Source organism: Myxine glutinosa, chromosome 4, assembly GCF_964187855.1.
Source record: "Myxine glutinosa chromosome 4, kmMyxGlut1.1, whole genome shotgun sequence".
Lineage (NCBI taxonomy): Eukaryota > Metazoa > Chordata > Myxini > Myxiniformes > Myxinidae > Myxine > Myxine glutinosa.
This window is the reverse complement of record NC_136264.1, coordinates 112,802,277-112,819,428: the sequence shown is the minus strand read 5'-3', so window position 1 is coordinate 112,819,428 and position 17,152 is coordinate 112,802,277. Positions and strand designations below refer to the sequence as shown.

The 17,152-nt window shown below is 46.7% G+C and overlaps 1 protein-coding gene across 22 annotated transcripts in view; it reads right to left on the bottom strand.

Annotated features, from left to right (window-relative positions):
• Nucleotides 1-17,152, bottom strand: part of LOC137417608 (vinexin) — a 361,763-nt gene that overhangs the window by 292,644 nt on the left and 51,967 nt on the right. For 14 of the 22 annotated variants that reach the window (XM_068103513.2, XM_068103518.2, XM_068103531.2 and 11 more), the window contains exon 1: nucleotides 7,322-7,459. The exons of 1 other annotated variant lie outside the window; for it this stretch is intronic. The gene's annotated coding sequence lies outside the window, so the exon portion shown is untranslated. Of the gene's footprint in view, nucleotides 1-7,321; nucleotides 7,555-17,152 lie in introns of those variants that run through there. 7 more of the 22 variants (XM_068103523.2, XM_078776283.1, XM_068103521.2 and 4 more) reach the window with 5 other exon arrangements.

The following is a 17,152-nucleotide window of genomic DNA, read 5'->3' as shown; positions in this document are numbered from 1 at the left end:
ATTAAAAACATTTGGTAGTAACCAATGGTGACCACTCCAAAAAAAATCCACCAGTAGCCTCTGCACTGCCTTTAGTAGTGCCTCCGGCAGCTGAGGGCAGATAAACCTATGCCACAGGGAAGAAGCCACCAAATTATTAACCACTAGAACCGTGCCTTTATAGGAAAGGTGGGGCAGAGCTCGTTTCCACAGTCCCACTCTTTTTTTGACATGCTGAACAATCCCGTCCCAATTTTTGAGGACGTAATGTGGAGGTCCCAGGAAAACCCCAAGGTATTTGACTCCGTCTTCCACCCATTTTAACTTTGTTGGTAGATGCACAGGTGGTACCAGCACTCTTCCAGATGGAATGTTCTTGAGACAGGGAATCCATAAGGCCTTACTCTTGTCCCAGTTACACTTCAAAGAAGAAGCGAGGCAAAAAAGATTTAAACATTCAACAAGTGCAGGGATATCACTCTCCTTCTCAACAACCACACAGACATCATCTGCATAAGCTGATACAACTACTGAAGGACTCCCAGGGGATACAGTCACTCCTGAAATATTTTTCCTAAATAAAATTAGGAGCGATTCCATTACCAAGGAAAATAATAACCCAGAAACCGGGCATCCTTGTCTCACCCCTCTTTGAACCCGTACCGGAGAACTGAGTTTGTTATTTATTTTAAATAAACTAAATATATTGTTGTACAACAAAGTCACGTAGGCCCTAAAATTGGCACCAAAGCCACATGCTTCCAGCACACGATGCAAAAAAACATGATCAACACTATCAAAAGCCCTTTCCAAATCAAGGAATATTATCCCAAAATCTTTTTCCAAGCAATCACATTCCATTAAATCTCTGATCAAAAAATATTATCATAAATAGATCTGTTTGGGATGCAGTAATTCTGATCACAAGAGAAATACCCGTGCTAAGCACGGGTGGGAGGCCAGAAGCAAACAGGCAATGCAGATATGGTGAATGCTAAAGCATGAAACCAATAAATTCCACATTCCTGTAGCACCTTCAGTCGCACGTCAGACATGGACAGCATGTTTGTGAAGGACCTCCATGAAAAACGTACCTGTTCGCAAACAAACGGTTACGTTCATGTAGAGAAACATCGATCGTGGGTCCGTGGCGAATCTGCATATGGCGATGGCAAAATATCAGAAATAGAAGGCATTTTTTATTTTAAACGATTCATATAAACATCCGTTGAAACATATCACACGCAAATCATCAAAATCTAAACCGTATCTTCAGAATTTCAATAAAAGCCACATCACTGTTCATATCGGTAAATATTATTCCATCGTGTTTCAAATCGTGATCGATACACTATGATCGTGATGATCGTGATCGTGAATCGTGAATCGTGATCGATAATCGTGTTCACAATCGCTATGTCGTATGTAATCCCGATACGTGTACCAAATTCCCGAAACGTGTAACTGTACCAAATCAACAGTTAAAAGGAGTTTGAGCCGATAGGTGTTACGGCCGTGGCAAGATCGATGGAGACAGCGATCTGTTAGATCTGATCCTACTTCATGCCGAAGTGCAGATCCTCATCCATGCCACATCCGATCGATGCAGCCGTGCAGCGATCGGTACAGACGTTTGTGCGGCACACGGTGCAGCGATCGGTGCAGCCGTTTCTGTGGCACACGGTGCAGCGATCGGTGCAAACGTGGACTCCCACACTGCCACATCCTGCTGATACTTGCTCCTGCATGACGTTATTTTCCCGGGTGCCGCACATACGACTGCACCGATCGATATTTAACGGATGTTTATATAAATCGTTTAAAAGAAAAAAAGCCTTCAATTTCCGATATTTAGCCTTTTCATTTGGGCCTCCCAATTGAAGCCCCACCCGTAGGGCGGGTACCGTTGCTCGATGTAAGAAGACGTCACAATGAACGTCATGCAAACGCGAATGTTATGCGGGAGTCCAAACCTGAGAATGCTGGAGACTAAAGCTGAAATTGGGAAAACTAAATAGCCTATTTTACTCCTGGAGATCCCAGGATTATCCACCCAAAATATCTTTGCGATCGGTTCAGCATTTTTTATGGTACCTTCGAACGGACAGACAGACATTTGGTGAATTATAGTAAGATGGTGGACTAGATCACGGATTACCGTCTTCAACCGACTGGCCAACACTTTTGACAATATTTTGTAGTCCATACATAATAACGAGACTGGCCGCCAATTCTTTATCTGTCGTAGATCTCCAGTCTTTGGAATCAGTGACACCACTGCTCTTGTGAAGCTTAGTGGGAGTTCTCCAAGCACCAAGGATGATTCCAGGACATTCAATAATTCAGGGCTCAAAGGGTCCCAAAAAGCCAAGAAAAATTCTGCCGGTAGGCCGTCAATCCCAGGAGCTTTCCCCGAGTCCATTTCAGTTAGGGCCTGCGTTAGCTTAGGCAAAGTAATTGGTGAATCCAGGCCCAGGCACTGAGGCTCAGCTTTTGTGTTATCCCACCATAATGCTAAGGAAGAGAAAGAGGGCTTTCTTGAAAGTTGGATGACCCAAAAAGCATGGAAGGCGTCTTTAAACAAAGCATCTTCGAGAAGACTGGTATTGAATTTCCAGTATGCACTTTTGCGTAAGGGTTGAGGGAAAAAGAGGCCCATGGTAACTAAATTATGATCAGAAAACAAAGATGGAAAATGATTTGGAGAGATAACCGCATTCCTGAACTGTGAGTTTATGTACCAATGGTCAAGTCTAGCGAAGGTCATTCTCCCATTGGCACATTGTCCCCAAGTATACTGAGATTTGTTGGGGTAATGTAGCCTCCATGCATCTAGCACACCCACTGCCGAAAAGTAATTTAACAAATCAGTACTACCTACGGGATGAGGTTCTGCTGTATTTCGGTCTATACTGGATTTAAAGGTGCAATTAAAGTCACCCCCCCATGCAAATACAATTATTGAGATCGATCGACTGCATGTGTCGAAGCAAAGATGAAAAGAAAGCTCTTCGTTCCACACTCTCACTTGCTGCATAAACGTTGAATAGTGTAAACCGAAAATTATTAATGACCAGTTCCAATGAAATAAACCGGCCTTTAATCACCTCCTGGAAGAGGCATGACTCAGGTACTAGGCCTGGTCTGAGTAAAAAGGCCACACCAGCAGAAGAAGAAGACATGTTACTAAAAAAAACACCGTCCCTTAAAGAGGCGACACCAGTCGTACTCCACATTTTGAATTATATGGGTTTCCTGGCGTAAGAGTACATCAATTTTCTTGCGCTCAAATAAACTTTTCACCTGAACCTGGCGGTTTTGGCTTGCACCTCCACCGTTCATATTTAAGGTTCCAAAGGTGATTTTTTTCCCATGGATTAATCAAAAGGCTTGAGCGGTTGTTGGGAAATCTCACTCCCTGCTTTTGTAACAACCTTTCTAAGCCGATGAAACAGCAACCTTGTTAAATGAAATTCATCCGGCTTCCTAATTATGTCCTTTGCAGCCTGGATGAATGAAACTAAATCAGGAAAATGATCTTTTACAATCACATTTCACTGTCGGTAGGTGTCATTTAGAAGGGAAACAATGAGTTGAGGGGCTATGGGTGACTGATACGATTAAGATTGAGACAACTCAGTCATCTCAACTTCATCATCTGATTCTGACAAAACAGAAACAGCTCCGCCCGGGTCACATATATCAGTCTGTGCCAATGTGCCATCCCCATTTTGATTCCAGCCAAGTCCGAATATTTGCTGGAATGTTCTATTGTAGAGTCATCTTCACTCTGGTACCCAGTACATTCAACAGGAGCTGAAATCTCGGCTTCACCCTCCTGTGGGGAGATGTTCACTGGCTCAGTTGACGAACCAGTGTCATGATTTAGATCTTGCATTGATAAAGAGGAGCTGGGGCTGAAACATTCCCATTCCGCTCGGTCTCAGCAGGTAGTGAAGGTGGCGGCTCACTAATGAGCTCACCATCATCTTTAGCCTCGCCATCTACTTTTTCTCCCAAATTTTCGGTATTGCCCGATAATGTTTCAGAATTAATTAATTCAGGTTCCTTCTCCCTGGTGTCAATACAGCTTGTGGACACCTGAGAAAGACGTTTCAGGGAATCTTCACCCACACTGTCTTTATCCAACACTTCCTTTTTCAAAGTAATGTTGGAGTTACAAGCACCAGGTGCTCTTCATTTTTTTGTCACCACAATAGGATCTTCTTCCATCTCCTCACTGCACGTAGCATCTGCCACAACAGGTGGGTTATCTGGGATTATTTCATTATTTACCGAATCAGCGGTGTTGTCGTTTTCACCAACACGAACAGGAGTATTATCCCGAATCCTCATGTGCGAGGGAGCGGCGGTAGGAACCGTACGGGTATTTCGATTTACCTTGTTTCATACGTTAGAGACCGGGGTGTTATCTCTTTTACAATCAGCGTCACTATGACCTGCTTCACCGCACCTTACACATGAAACCTTCGGACAAACCCATTTCACGTGGCCAAAAGCTCCGCAATTAAAACATGTTAATGAGACCGATGACGCATACATCTGCTACTCATGGTTATTCACCTTTTTTTTCTTTTTCGATACTGAATCGAGGCTCGTGCAAGAGCTAACAGTTACTTCACAATCAAATTAACCAGACAAACAAAATATATAAAAAGAGGGAGCGGAAGACAAGATGGGGAGAGAAGGGGAAGCACACAAACACAACATTTGAGAGCAGGGAGATGTGTGGGAGGGATAGGGCTTGGGGGAGGAGGCGTGGGAAGGGGGCGGGTGGGAGAAGTATAAAACACAAGGACACCAAGGACTTCCAGGACAGAAGTTGGTATTTCAAAAAAGTGGAATTGGGGTGAAATTAGCGGGGGTAGAAAAGATCAAGGTTTTGGATGGGGGAAGATAAGAGATGGTGGTGAACAGCTGTTTTAAAGACCTGGAGGGTGGAGTGGGATTGAAGAGAGTGAGGGAGTTTGTTCCAGAGGCGGGAGAAAAGAAGAATGAAGGAGTGAAGGTGAGCAGAGAGTCTTGATTTTGGCAGTTTAACCATAAGATGGTTGCAGGCAGATATTGTGCGATCTGTAGAAAAATTTGCGGGACAGAGCCCAGAGAGCGCGGGGGGGGGGGGCAAGGCCAGAGAGGAGTCGGTAGAAGACGGAAAGACCCCCAACCTGCCTGCATTGAGTGAGTGAGAGGCCCTTGGAGTTAGCTTCATCGCGGGAGATTCCAATGATTCTGAATGCTTTGGTTTCAACAGCGTGAAGACGAGGCAGGAGCACCAGCCCAGAGGGGAGAGCAGTATTCCATTGAGCTGCGGATGAAAGCCTTGTATGTGGTGAGGAGCTCAGGTGTGCCAAGGAAGGACCGCACGGCGGAGGATGCCCAGTCGGCGACTGGCTTTGGAGGCCAGATTTGAAATGTGGTTTTCCCAGGAAAGATCATGGCAGATAGTGAGACCCAAAAGCTTGAGTGACAGAACTTTACTTTGAAGTAAAGAACTTTACTTTACCTTTACTTTGAACGTGGTGTTTAACCCCGTGTCATCGCCTCGATCCGGAAGCACCATATACACCTGTCGTATAACGCTCATCACGTGTTTAACACGTTCATCGTGAGACCGGAGCAGAATCATTGTGATTTTTGACACCGCTGTTCCGTATCGGGACAAAAAGGACATCAGCTGATCGCAGGTTATAAATGGAGGGACATTAGATATGACGACTCTCATCGACGGAGTGTCCATAGGCGACGCCAAGATAAAGAGACGTGTCTCTGTGGTTAATCGCGCACTAACAACATCGTGAACGAATTTTTCATCGGACACAAATACAACAACTTTTTTATTCATTCTCGACGCTGCTCGTACATTCTCACAACCGATTATTTTCCCCACCGAAAAAAACAATGTCCTCGGTGGAAGTTCCTTCAGGTGGAACACACACAAATGCATGCTTCCTTGTTAAGTTGTCGAACGCCTCTAACCGAGAGCGTGTATTCGCCATCCCAGCGAATTAACACCCCCCACTTGTCTGAACCGGACAAGAAGGTACCAAACCGAAATAAATCAAAATAAAATAAATAACAAACGCGCATTATAAGCACAAAAAGGCTTACAAAGCATCGTCAAAGCCGGTAGTCCACACCCAAAATGGGTCCGCTCTCAATCCTCTCTCGCTCGAAGACAAAGGTGTGGAAAGGATGAAAACAAAACGCCAAAGTACACAGGATGGAAAAGGAGAGGCAGGAGAGGAGAAAATCGCACAAAGGACTCACCACAACACAGAGAAGTTGCTCACAGCCGCCATGACGCCACACCCAAATCACAACAGCCGGCAGGTGGCGACAGAGAGAGAGAGAGAGAGAGAGAGAGACAGGAAGAAAGAAAGAGAGAGAGAAAGAAAGAGAAAGAGAGGGAGAGGGAGAGTGAGGGGGAGTGGGAGAGGGAGAGGGAGAGTGAGGGGGAGTGGGAGAGGGAGAGAGAGAGATAGTGAGAAAAAAGAGAGTGAGAGAGAGAGAGAGAAAAAAGAGAGTGAGAGAGAGAGAGAAAAAAGAGAGTGAGAGAGAGCGCCAAGAGGGAAAGGGCCATGTGGACCGATCGGCACTGACCATGACTGTGCTTCCCTGACAAATCCGGGAAGCAGGGAAGAATGAGGAAGATTTGGCCCCCGACTTGCATTGGGGGGTACAACCACCACAAAGAGGCATCCCCGATAGCTGTAGTTAGTATGTTGTGGTCTATTGTAAGCATCAAGCTCCTATAACTATTTCAATGCCTCTCATATAGTGGAGAATCAATTATAATTTGACACAAAATTATTTAACCGCAATTAGGATAGCCAGAAATATGGAACAGGAGAAAATAAGTCTGAGTGACTTTTCCAGTAATGGATCACATATATAAATATATATATTATTCAATAGATTATGTTATGAACAAAACAGTCCATTGCAGAAAGCTTTTCTATAACTGCTATTATAAAGCACTAAAGGTGGACAAATTATGACGTAGAGTACAGTTGGTAATTATTGCACCGCCCGTAGTCTGAAACAAAAATCTTTCGTCCCCGTGTTTACTCCTCTGCTCAACTTTGCCCAACTTTTATGTTTGTCTCCAGGAAACCAGTGTCACAGGTCGCTTTTTGAGACGTCGCTGAACGACTACGTGGGATGTCGCTTCTTCAATTCGAAGGCCGTCACACACCTGGGGTTTTAGCTGGCTGTAGCAATTATTTGAATCAAAGAAAAACAAATATCAAAATCGTTGTGCCGACACAGTTCTCAGCATTTTTGGCACAAGCAGCAAAACGAATCCGGTGAACAGTCTCACCTGTCCGTGTCTCACACTTGTCAAACTTTCCTCCCAATTACCGGTCACAATGGGGTGCTTGCATCAGCATGGCCGAAAGGTGGAAAACACGCTCGAACCGTACCACCTCCCAAAGGCCTCGATCGCAGGCTTCCTTCCAACCGGCTGCAGAGTGCACAACAAGTATACATGCGTTCGTCTGTAACCCTCTGGATATCGTGCCACGTTGCCTGTGGCTTCTCCCATGTTTAAATACCCCACTCCTCCCACTGTGTAGCTAAATGAGGCAGCTGGCACGGTGTGAAGGTGTTTTGTAACATCATCGCACACACATTCGCTAAACATTCCTGTGAACACTTTACATGGCAGGTGAAAGGACCATTCTTCAAGCTAGCTCGACTCTTTAAATGCAGGCCGGCTTCTGGGATGTTTCTGATCCACATGTGAAGGCGAAGGAATGGTGAGGCTCTGACAGGAGATTGGATGTCAAGGGCGAACCTCTCTTCTGTTCACTGGCACCACAAAGGAAATATTTGGATGACTTTCTTTTGTCTGGGTTTCATTATCAAAATAAGAAATATCCCAATCATCGTCGATGTCACCCTTGTCCTCACAATTGATCACCAATAGATGCCAAAAGTAATACATTTATTCATAGCAATGTGGGATTGAGTAAAGGATACACCAAACTCTGCAGCTCATTTCCATATTTGGCTCGTGGGATGAAAGGTGAAGCTAGTACCAAACACCATGGTCATGGAATTAAACAGTGACTGCCCACAAATGTGCATCAAAAATACTTTCCTTTTTACAAGGTTTTTTTTTTTTTGTATACAAGATCGAGGCTCGTGTAAGCGCTAACATTAATCACAAAAAAAACTGAAAAATAAGACAAAATAAAGGGAGCGGAAGAAAAGATGGGGGGAGAGGGGGAAGCACACAAGTACAACATTTGAGAGCAGGGACATCGGGAGATCTATGAGAGGGGGAAGGCTTGGGGGGAGGAGGCGTGGGAAGGGGGGTTGGGGGGTGGGATAGGTAAAAAAAAAACACATGGACACAGCTAGGACTTCCAGGAAAGAAGTTAGTATTTCAGAAAAGTGGATCTGGGTTGAATTCATGTGGGTAGAAAAGATCAAGGTTTTGAATGTGGGAAGATAAGAGATGGTGGTGAACAGCTGTTTTAAAGACCTGGAGGGAGGAGTAGGATTGAAAAGAGTGATGGAGTTTGTTCCAGAGGCAGGAGAAAAGAGGAATGAAAGAGTGAAGGTCTTGATTTTGGCAGTTTCACCAGAAGAGGGTGGCTGGCAAATCTTTGTATTAGGAGTATTTGGGGGACAGAGCACAGACAGGGTTGGGGGGGGGGGGCTAGGCCAGAGAGGAGTCGGTGGAAGACAAAAAGACCACCAAACTTACTGTGGTGAGTGAGTGAAAGGCCCTCAGAGTTAGCTTCTTCGTGAGAGATTCTAATGATTCTGAAAGCTTTGGTTTCAACGCTGAGAGTGCAAGCGGCACATTTGATTGGTAGGGATGGCATAAAATGGCATAATATTTTTCCCCAAGTACTGTTAAGCTGCAGGTTCATGTTCCGATGCATGTTCTTGTGTTCAAGATATAAAATTCAATTGAAATTAAGAAATTCCTCAATCACAAACTGATGTCTCTAGACAGACAGAGAAAGTGAACCAAGTTCTGCTTAACCCCAAATTTTGCATTATGAACAGGGTAATTAAAGTGCAGATACCTTTTGAGCTTTTTCCTCAAAGTGTAATCAGCTTTACCCTCCACTCTTACCTTGCTCTATCCCCCCTCAGAATCCCCTCTCCCCAGGTTTAAACAGGGCACTCAAGATTTGCCAACAACCCCCTTCTAGTGAAACTACCAAAATGCAGAATCACGGCTCACCTCCACTCATGACCTTTGCTACCGATGGTGGATGGAGATTATTTTTTCACCCCTGTCGGTTTGTATGTCTGTCTGTGAGCAGAATATCTCAAAACGTTATGGACGGATTTGTACAAAACCTTTTGGACAGGTTGGGTGTGTGACAACAACGCATTCCTTCGATTTTGTGAAGATAGAGATCTGGATAAGATAAATTTTAATGTGGTTCTTCATAATTGAGAGATAAAGCCAAAAACTATATATAGCACTATATTTCAAGAAGTTTTGGATGGGTTACGACAAACCTTGGTGGACGAGTTGGGTAGGTCACAAGAACAAGCCGATTTGATTACGATTCTGGTCTGGATGCAGATTCAGCCTATCAGTGGGATACAAAATGTAAACCATTCAGCCTGGCGGAGTAATGGAGTCTACAAGTGCCATTATAGTTACCTCCGTCGCCGAAAAAGTTATAACAATTATCGGATACTTGTAATAAACATAATAAATTCCCCTCTTGTTGAACTCTCTTTCCAACCGGTCTGTGGCCGTCCTTTCCCTTCATTGGTCCAGCATTGTCCACACCTACTTTAACCTGTTAGGTGATCATTCCCCAGTTGAATGGCTCTCAGGTCCGGTGTGCACGAGCGGTTGCTCGGCCGCCCCAATTAAGATCCAATTAAGATAAGATTACTGCACAACCGAGAGTGCGTCCCCTGGCTGGAGGACCACGTAACCTCCAGGTAAACAGTAATGGGACAGTGGACCCTGCACCACGTGGTTGACTAATTAGCATTCGTGATTGCCTAGCAACCCGGCATCACACAAAGTTAGTTGTGCTCGGTGACCTCAGGCCCGGTAAGTCTCTACATAAAAAATTGTTTCTACATAAGTCGTAATTCAAAATGTACCATTATTGGTAGAGGATGAATACTTTTGCAAGCCACTGAAAATTGGTAGAGGATGAATACTTTTGCAAGCCACTGAAAATATATATATATATATATATATATATATATATATATATATATATATTGTAACGATTTTGAGAAGTGTAACGGGTTTTGAGAAGTGTAACGGGTTTTGAGGAGTGTAACAATTTTGGAGGAAGGGTAACGGATGTGAAGAGTATGGTTTTGGTATGGTAACATCCTGGTAGTGTAAATAATGGTCGCAGCCGTCCTCCTAATTAATTTCATAGAACATACACGCAGGTCACGATATATCTTTTAAATAGTGTATTTCCTTATTCCATGTAGGCTAAGTATGTGTTTTCCACTAGATTGACTTTGCATTGTATCAAACAAAATAAGCGTAGGCCCTTCCAATTTCCCCAAAACCTCCCTTCCATTTGCCTTCCGCATTTTGGTCGGTTTTTCTCTTCAACCACCATTGGCCACGAGGTAAGGTTGGAGAAGAAAGGCGTGGCTCCACCTCGTCAGAAGAGGGCAGGAGTGAACCGGCCCTAACAGCCAATCAACACCGCGGTGAGTGACCCGGTAGGCGTGCCCTCGGAGCCGGCGGCTTAATTCCGCCGGAGGTGATAAAAGCGAATGTAAGGAACTGCTTTACAGAGAGGCCTTGAGAGATACGCTGGGGGATGACCTGGAAGAGGAGCGCAATCCACCGCAAGCCCTACCTACCTGCCTGCAATATCCCCTGTCGTTGGAGAGACGCGCTGAACGGAGGGAGACGGCTCCACCCCAGGAAGAGGAGCAGGTGTGCCGAGCCAGCGCGTGACGGCCGCGGATACGCGACGGAGGTTTTCCCGCCAAAACCGCGAGGGGTTGAAAGCTGCTGCCTCCGACCTTGCCTTCCTCTCAAGCAATCAACCTCGAGCCATTACCTGCCTGCAATATCCACCGTGTGAGTGTGAACGTCCTGTCCTACTCGTTTGTCTTGGGGATTAAGTAAATGAAATAGAATAAGTTAACAATGCACTGTGTGACTGCTCTTTTCCATCTATTGCTGTAAATAATATTGGTCGCTCTAAAATATTGCTTGTGTGTGTATAATAAATCTGTTCTTCCTCCAAACTCTGTCTTTCTTCTCTCTTCTTCTCTTTCGGTCGCTTTAGAGGTTTCCCAATTGAATATCTGTAGCGCGATTAGTCAACGTTCGGTTGGAATCGGGTTCTAATCGGGGAGTAACTGTTCGGACGCGGTTAAATACACCACCGCTCGGTAAAATAACATCCAAAAACCGTGTCCGTAACAATTGGTGTCGAGGAGTCGGATTCGGACCCGGGACTAAATTTGTTAGGCCCAAATTTTAAAAAAAAAATCTTGGTCAAAATTACGAGCTGCCGAAATTGTGTTGTTTTATAAAACCCGAATTTTGAGATCGCGCCATGGACAATCAAGGCGATCGGATGTCGGTGGGGGAGATAGACGGGTTAGGGGTAACCCAGGAACCAGGGGAAATGTATGTGGAAGAAAGGGAGGAGGAGAGCAATGAGGAGGCGGTTGAGGGTGTATCAGGTGCACAAGATGGCGTCCTCGCGCACATGGTTGTTGCGGCACCAAATTTAGCCACGCCCATGGTCGCGGTAGCCGAACCCGAGATGCCAATGAATTGGAACCTGTTTATGAAACAGATGATGGCCTTTATGGTAAAAACAGACGATAATTTCAAAGGGATGGAAAACAGGATGGGAAACCAAATGGGGGTAATGAGGGACGAAGCGAGGGGTACCGGTGAGGGATTAGACAATAATTTTAAGGAGTTAGACAAGAAATTTGAGGGATTAGACAATGGGATAGAAGGGGTGAAAAATGGGTTAATGGGGGTAGAAAACAGAATGGCCGCTCAAGAGAATCAGTTAGAGGGGGTGAAAAATGGGTTAATGGGGTTAGAAAATAGGATGGAGGACAAATTGCGGGAAATGGGGGAACAATCCGCCCGGGAAATCGAACAGATGGGGAACCAGATGGAGGAAATACGAAAAGGGGTGAGTGAGGAGGTCTCGGGGCTACGCGAGGAGGTAAAGCGAGGCGAAAAGCGTATAGAGAAAGAAGTGAGGAATAATACGGCTAAGTTACAAGGGGGAATAGAAGATCTGACGGAGGAGGTGGAGCAGCTGACAGAGGGACAAACTAAGTTAGTGGAGCAGGTTCAAAAGAACACTGCGGTACTAGGAGGGTTAAAGGCGACACAAAAAGAAATTAAAAACGAATTAATAGCGACGCAGAGGCAATGTCAGATGGTACGGGAGGAACTGACAATGAGGGTGGAGGAGGTGACAGAGATAATGGAGACAAAGGACCGGCAGGTGAGGATGCACATAGAGACGGTCACGGTAGCCTTAGAGGACGAACTTGAGGGGACGCACCGAGAAATAAAAGAGGTTAAACAAAAATTAGAGGAAGTGGGAGAAGAGGTGAGTGAAATTAAGAAGAGACGGAGGGAAACTAAGAGGGAGATAAAGGAGGAAGTCATGGAATATGTACAAGGTCTGTGTTCAAATCATGATGCGGTGCTCACTAACCAAATAAAAAGTTTGCAGGTGGCGGAGGAGGTGCGACGAGGTACGGAGGTGAGTGGCAATGTACATGATGTGAGGGGAGATTCAGTCGGCTTGGGGATTGGTTTGGATCCGGGTGTTCGTGAAAGGCCGTTGGTGAAGTGTGTGACAGGTCAGGTGTGCGAAAAAAGAGGTGTGCGAGAATGTCCGACCATGGGGTGTGTGAGGAAAAAGTGCACGCCGAGGAGTGAGTGTGCCGTCAGGAGTGAGCCGGTCGGAGCGCGTGTGCGAGGGGGTACATGGAAGCGCGGTGTGGTGAGTGTTACGGAGGAAGTAACGAAAGAGTGTACACCTGTGGTGAGTGTTACGGAGGAAGTAACGAGAGAGTGTACACCTGTGGTGAGTGTTACAGAGGATGTAACGGGAGGGTGTGCGCGAGAAAGGTGTGTAACGGACGGGTGCATGAGGAAAGAGTGTGCCGTCGAAAGTAAGGGTGAGTGCGCTGTCAAGAATGGAGGTGAGAGTATTGAGAGTGACAAGGAGAGTGAGTTGGTTGTGACAGGTGAGCGAGGATGTACACCTGGGATGGAAGGATGCACACCTGGAATGGTAGAGCGTGAGTGGGAATGCACGCTGGAGTTGGTGGTGAGGCACGTGGTTGGGTGTGCGAATGAGGGCACACCTGTGATTGTCACAGAGGAGGTGACCGAGGAGGGGGCGCGAAGCGGTGTATTGGTGAGGTGTGCGAGCAACGAATGTGTGCCAAAGTGTTCGGTGGTCAGGTGTGTGACCAAGGCTGTGAGTGGAATGGGTGTACCGAGGTGTGTCAGGAAAGGTACGAGGAGAATGGGAACAGCTGCATGTATGAGCAAGAAAGGGGTAGCGTATGCTTGTAGGAATCCAGGTGAAGCGTCGACGATAACTGGGTTAAAGGTTAGAACGACTTATAGCCGACTCGGGCCCTCGGTGCGTGCCGGGCTTCGCGTGCCGCGAGAACCAGCGGGGATCCGTACCACGGCGGTTTCGAAAGAACCGCCGTGCGCGATCCACGCTGGGCCTCGCTTTGAACGGCCGCGGCCGGGCTCCACTAGGCGGAGCGGGCGGCTGGATAGGAAGGGTCGCTATGGCGACCACGTTTTGTTGAGACGTGCCGGCAGGTCGAGATCGGGACATTGGATGGCTCCACGCCGAGGTGATGCGTGGGATCTCGGCCCGGGTAAGCCCCCGCCCCGGCCCCGAATGCGGGACGCATCCAGCCGCCAGCACAAAAGAATCCGCGTTCAGTGCTCGGCTGTACGAAGCCGGGCTGTAGATGTGAATTGGCGCACCGAGAGGATGTAATAAGTAGACGGGTGATGGTGATAGTGATAGTGATTTGATACAAAATTTAGAAAAGTGAATAGAATTGGCAGTAAATAGAAAATTTTTGACTTATGGAATCTGGACGAACAAAATTGATAGTGAGAGACCCCCGATGTGGTGGGATGGCAAATCCACCATCCCTCACAGAGTGGGGGCAAATGCGCAATAGTTTATGGGGTGGCTATGACAACCGAGCCAGGGAGGGCTTGGATAATGATAGGGATCGAGAAGAGATTGACATTAGGTAACGTTAAGTTTAGTTAGTGACTGATACCTGTAGTGGGGACGCAGGTAGATTAGTGTGGATTATAATGACGTGGGAGCGCAATAGTTTAAAGGGACGACTGGGAAGCGCAAGTTTCAGAGGGGAGAAGTTAGCTGAGATGATGCCGTGTGTGTGAGGATTGAACGGGTGAGAATGGAACAGGTGTGATTGCACAGGTGTGCAACTGAACAGGTGTGTGGAGCAGTGTATGAGGGAGTAGTGGTGATTGCGTGTTGTGTTGACCAAATGGTCCAGGAAGAAAGGAGGGTGCAGGTGGCACCAGGTATGATTGCACAGGTGTGCAACGACAGGTGAATGAAAGACAGGTGTATGGAATAAATGGTATGGAGTATTGGAATGGATGGTCGTGGAGTGAGTATGGTGGAAATGGTGGAGTGGAGTGGATGGTGCGAAGGTGTGAATGGGGGAAGAGTGGACCCCCATCACGGATACCCGGGGCGGGTAGTGTAAGTGTTAGGTAGAGGGTATAGGTAAATTGTAGTTGGATATTGGCATCTGTGGTGCGGGTGACAGAATGGTATGTGGATGGGTGCGTTGGTGTTGTGGAAATGGCTGGGCGTGTAGCCTGTTAGTGTGTGTAGTTGGTTTGGGCACTCCACCACTGTAAGGATGTCGGCCAGGTGAGGCCGCAGGTGGGCTCTGGGAGCCGGTAGTAGTTGTGTGGATGGGGCCCGAGGATCCGGAGGACGGACCCGGGTAGCCCAGTGCCAGAGGGCACCAAGGGGTGACAGAGCCAGGAGAGGGGCTGTCCCCAGTTAGTTAGGTTAGGGTGAGGAGCTAGGTAAGCTCGGGTGGCAACTACAGTGGTGGAGGTGTGCAGGTGGGTAGACCTGTTGGGAGAGGTACACGTCGCAGCCCAGAAATTGTGCTAGAGCACCGGGAGATGAATCGGGGGAGTGAGACCCCAAAATTGAGGAGCACCACAGTTTGGCCAATGGGAATTGGTTATTAGAACCCATAGTGTAAGTTGGCCAATGGATTGGCAGGGAAAGACCCCGGGTAGTGTAAAGTGTGTTAAAGTCATTTAGAGGATAGTTAGGATGAAGGATCTCCTCGCACCATCTGCATCCACTCACCTGAGGTGACAGGTACTCCACACCATGCCATGTTTTGATTATTTTTTATGATGCAAATGTTTGGATTGTGAGACGCATCATGACGTGGGTGTGACATTGTGCTTTGATGTTCCATCTCTGCCTCCTTATGAGGATTGATGATGAATTTGATGATGGCAAATTTTGAAGTAGAGGGATTGTGGTGACGAATTTGGTATAAGGGAAATATGGGGAAGACGTGACAGTAGTGACGAATTTGTAAAGGGGTAGATTTTGTAAATATGGGGTAAGAGCAAGGGTAGTGTAGGTGACAGGGGGGTGACGTACGGTAGGGACGAGCTTTCTCACTTCGCCCTCCGTACGCATTTCACCTTGCATTGCCTTGTTTGACGTGTACCCTTGTGACCTTACCCCTCGCTCAATTGTCTTTCTTTTGTCTCCCACATGACCTGTGCGCCATTGGGTGCCGAGGGGAGCGTGCGTGAGGTGGCCATTGTGCGCCCGAGATTCCCAGAACCAGCACGCATTGCGTTGATGTACCACTTTATGGACCGCTGTTCGGCGGCCAAGTACCACTTGATGGACCCCAGGTTCTGGGGCAGAGCACCTCTGTTGGAGACCGGCCATAGTGGCCAGGGAATCTTGCTTGCGGACCTCGGTAAGGTGGCACCTATGCCAAACAGGTGGACCACCCTTCGTTGGCCCCTGAGGCCCTAAATAATAATAAAAAACGAACACAAGTTGTGCTTTTTATTATGTCCAAATAGGCCGCATGAAGCCAGAAGACGTCAGGAAGAACATCGGCCCAGCAGACAAGGAGAAGACCACCACCAGTTGTTTTGTTGTGTTTATTATGAACCATGGTGACTGCGCACCGAGTGGTGCTTTGTGGTGCTGGTGGTGCTTTTGGGTGCTTTTGGGTGCTTTGGTGGTATTGGTACTGGTGCATCGATGCAATGCGTGCTGTCTCCTCCCTCCCAACAGGAATTTCTTTCTCTTGTTCCCTAAAAAGAAAAGAAAAAAACACACAGGTCCTGGGTTGCGTTGTAAATAAGAAATCACGTCATTGTAAATAATGCTCCCCACCGTAAATGTATAGTTTCAGAATAATTCCGTAATTCGGTTAGCTGTGGGCTTGAGTCTGTTAGACAGGATGCAATGCAATAGGGGGACATACTTATTTGTGTTTTAAAATTGTCACACTCAGGGTCAGGTTAATTGTAGAGGGAATTACACCTACATGTCACACTCAGTTAAGTCTAGTAGGCCCGAGGACGTGCCTGAAGAAAGGAGGGTGCAGTGTAACGATTTTGAGAAGTGTAACGGGTTTTGAGAAGTGTAACGGGTTTTGAGGAGTGTAACAATTTTGGAGGAAGGGTAACGGATGTGAAGAGTATGGTTTTGGTATGGTAACATCCTGGTAGTGTAAATAATGGTCGCAGCCGTCCTCCTAATTAATTTCATAGAACATACACGCAGGTCACGATATATCTTTTAAATAGTGTATTTCCTTATTCCATGTAGGCTAAGTATGTGTTTTCCACTAGATTGACTTTGCATTGTATCAAACAAAATAAGCGTAGGCCCTTCCAATTTCCCCAAAACCTCCCTTCCATTTGCCTTCCGCATTTTGGTCGGTTTTTCTCTTCAACCACCATTGGCCACGAGGTAAGGTTGGAGAAGAAAGGCGTGGCTCCACCTCGTCAGAAGAGGGCAGGAGTGAACCGGCCCTAACAGCCAATCAACACCGCGGTGAGTGACCCGGTAGGCGTGCCCTCGGAGCCGGCGGCTTAATTCCGCCG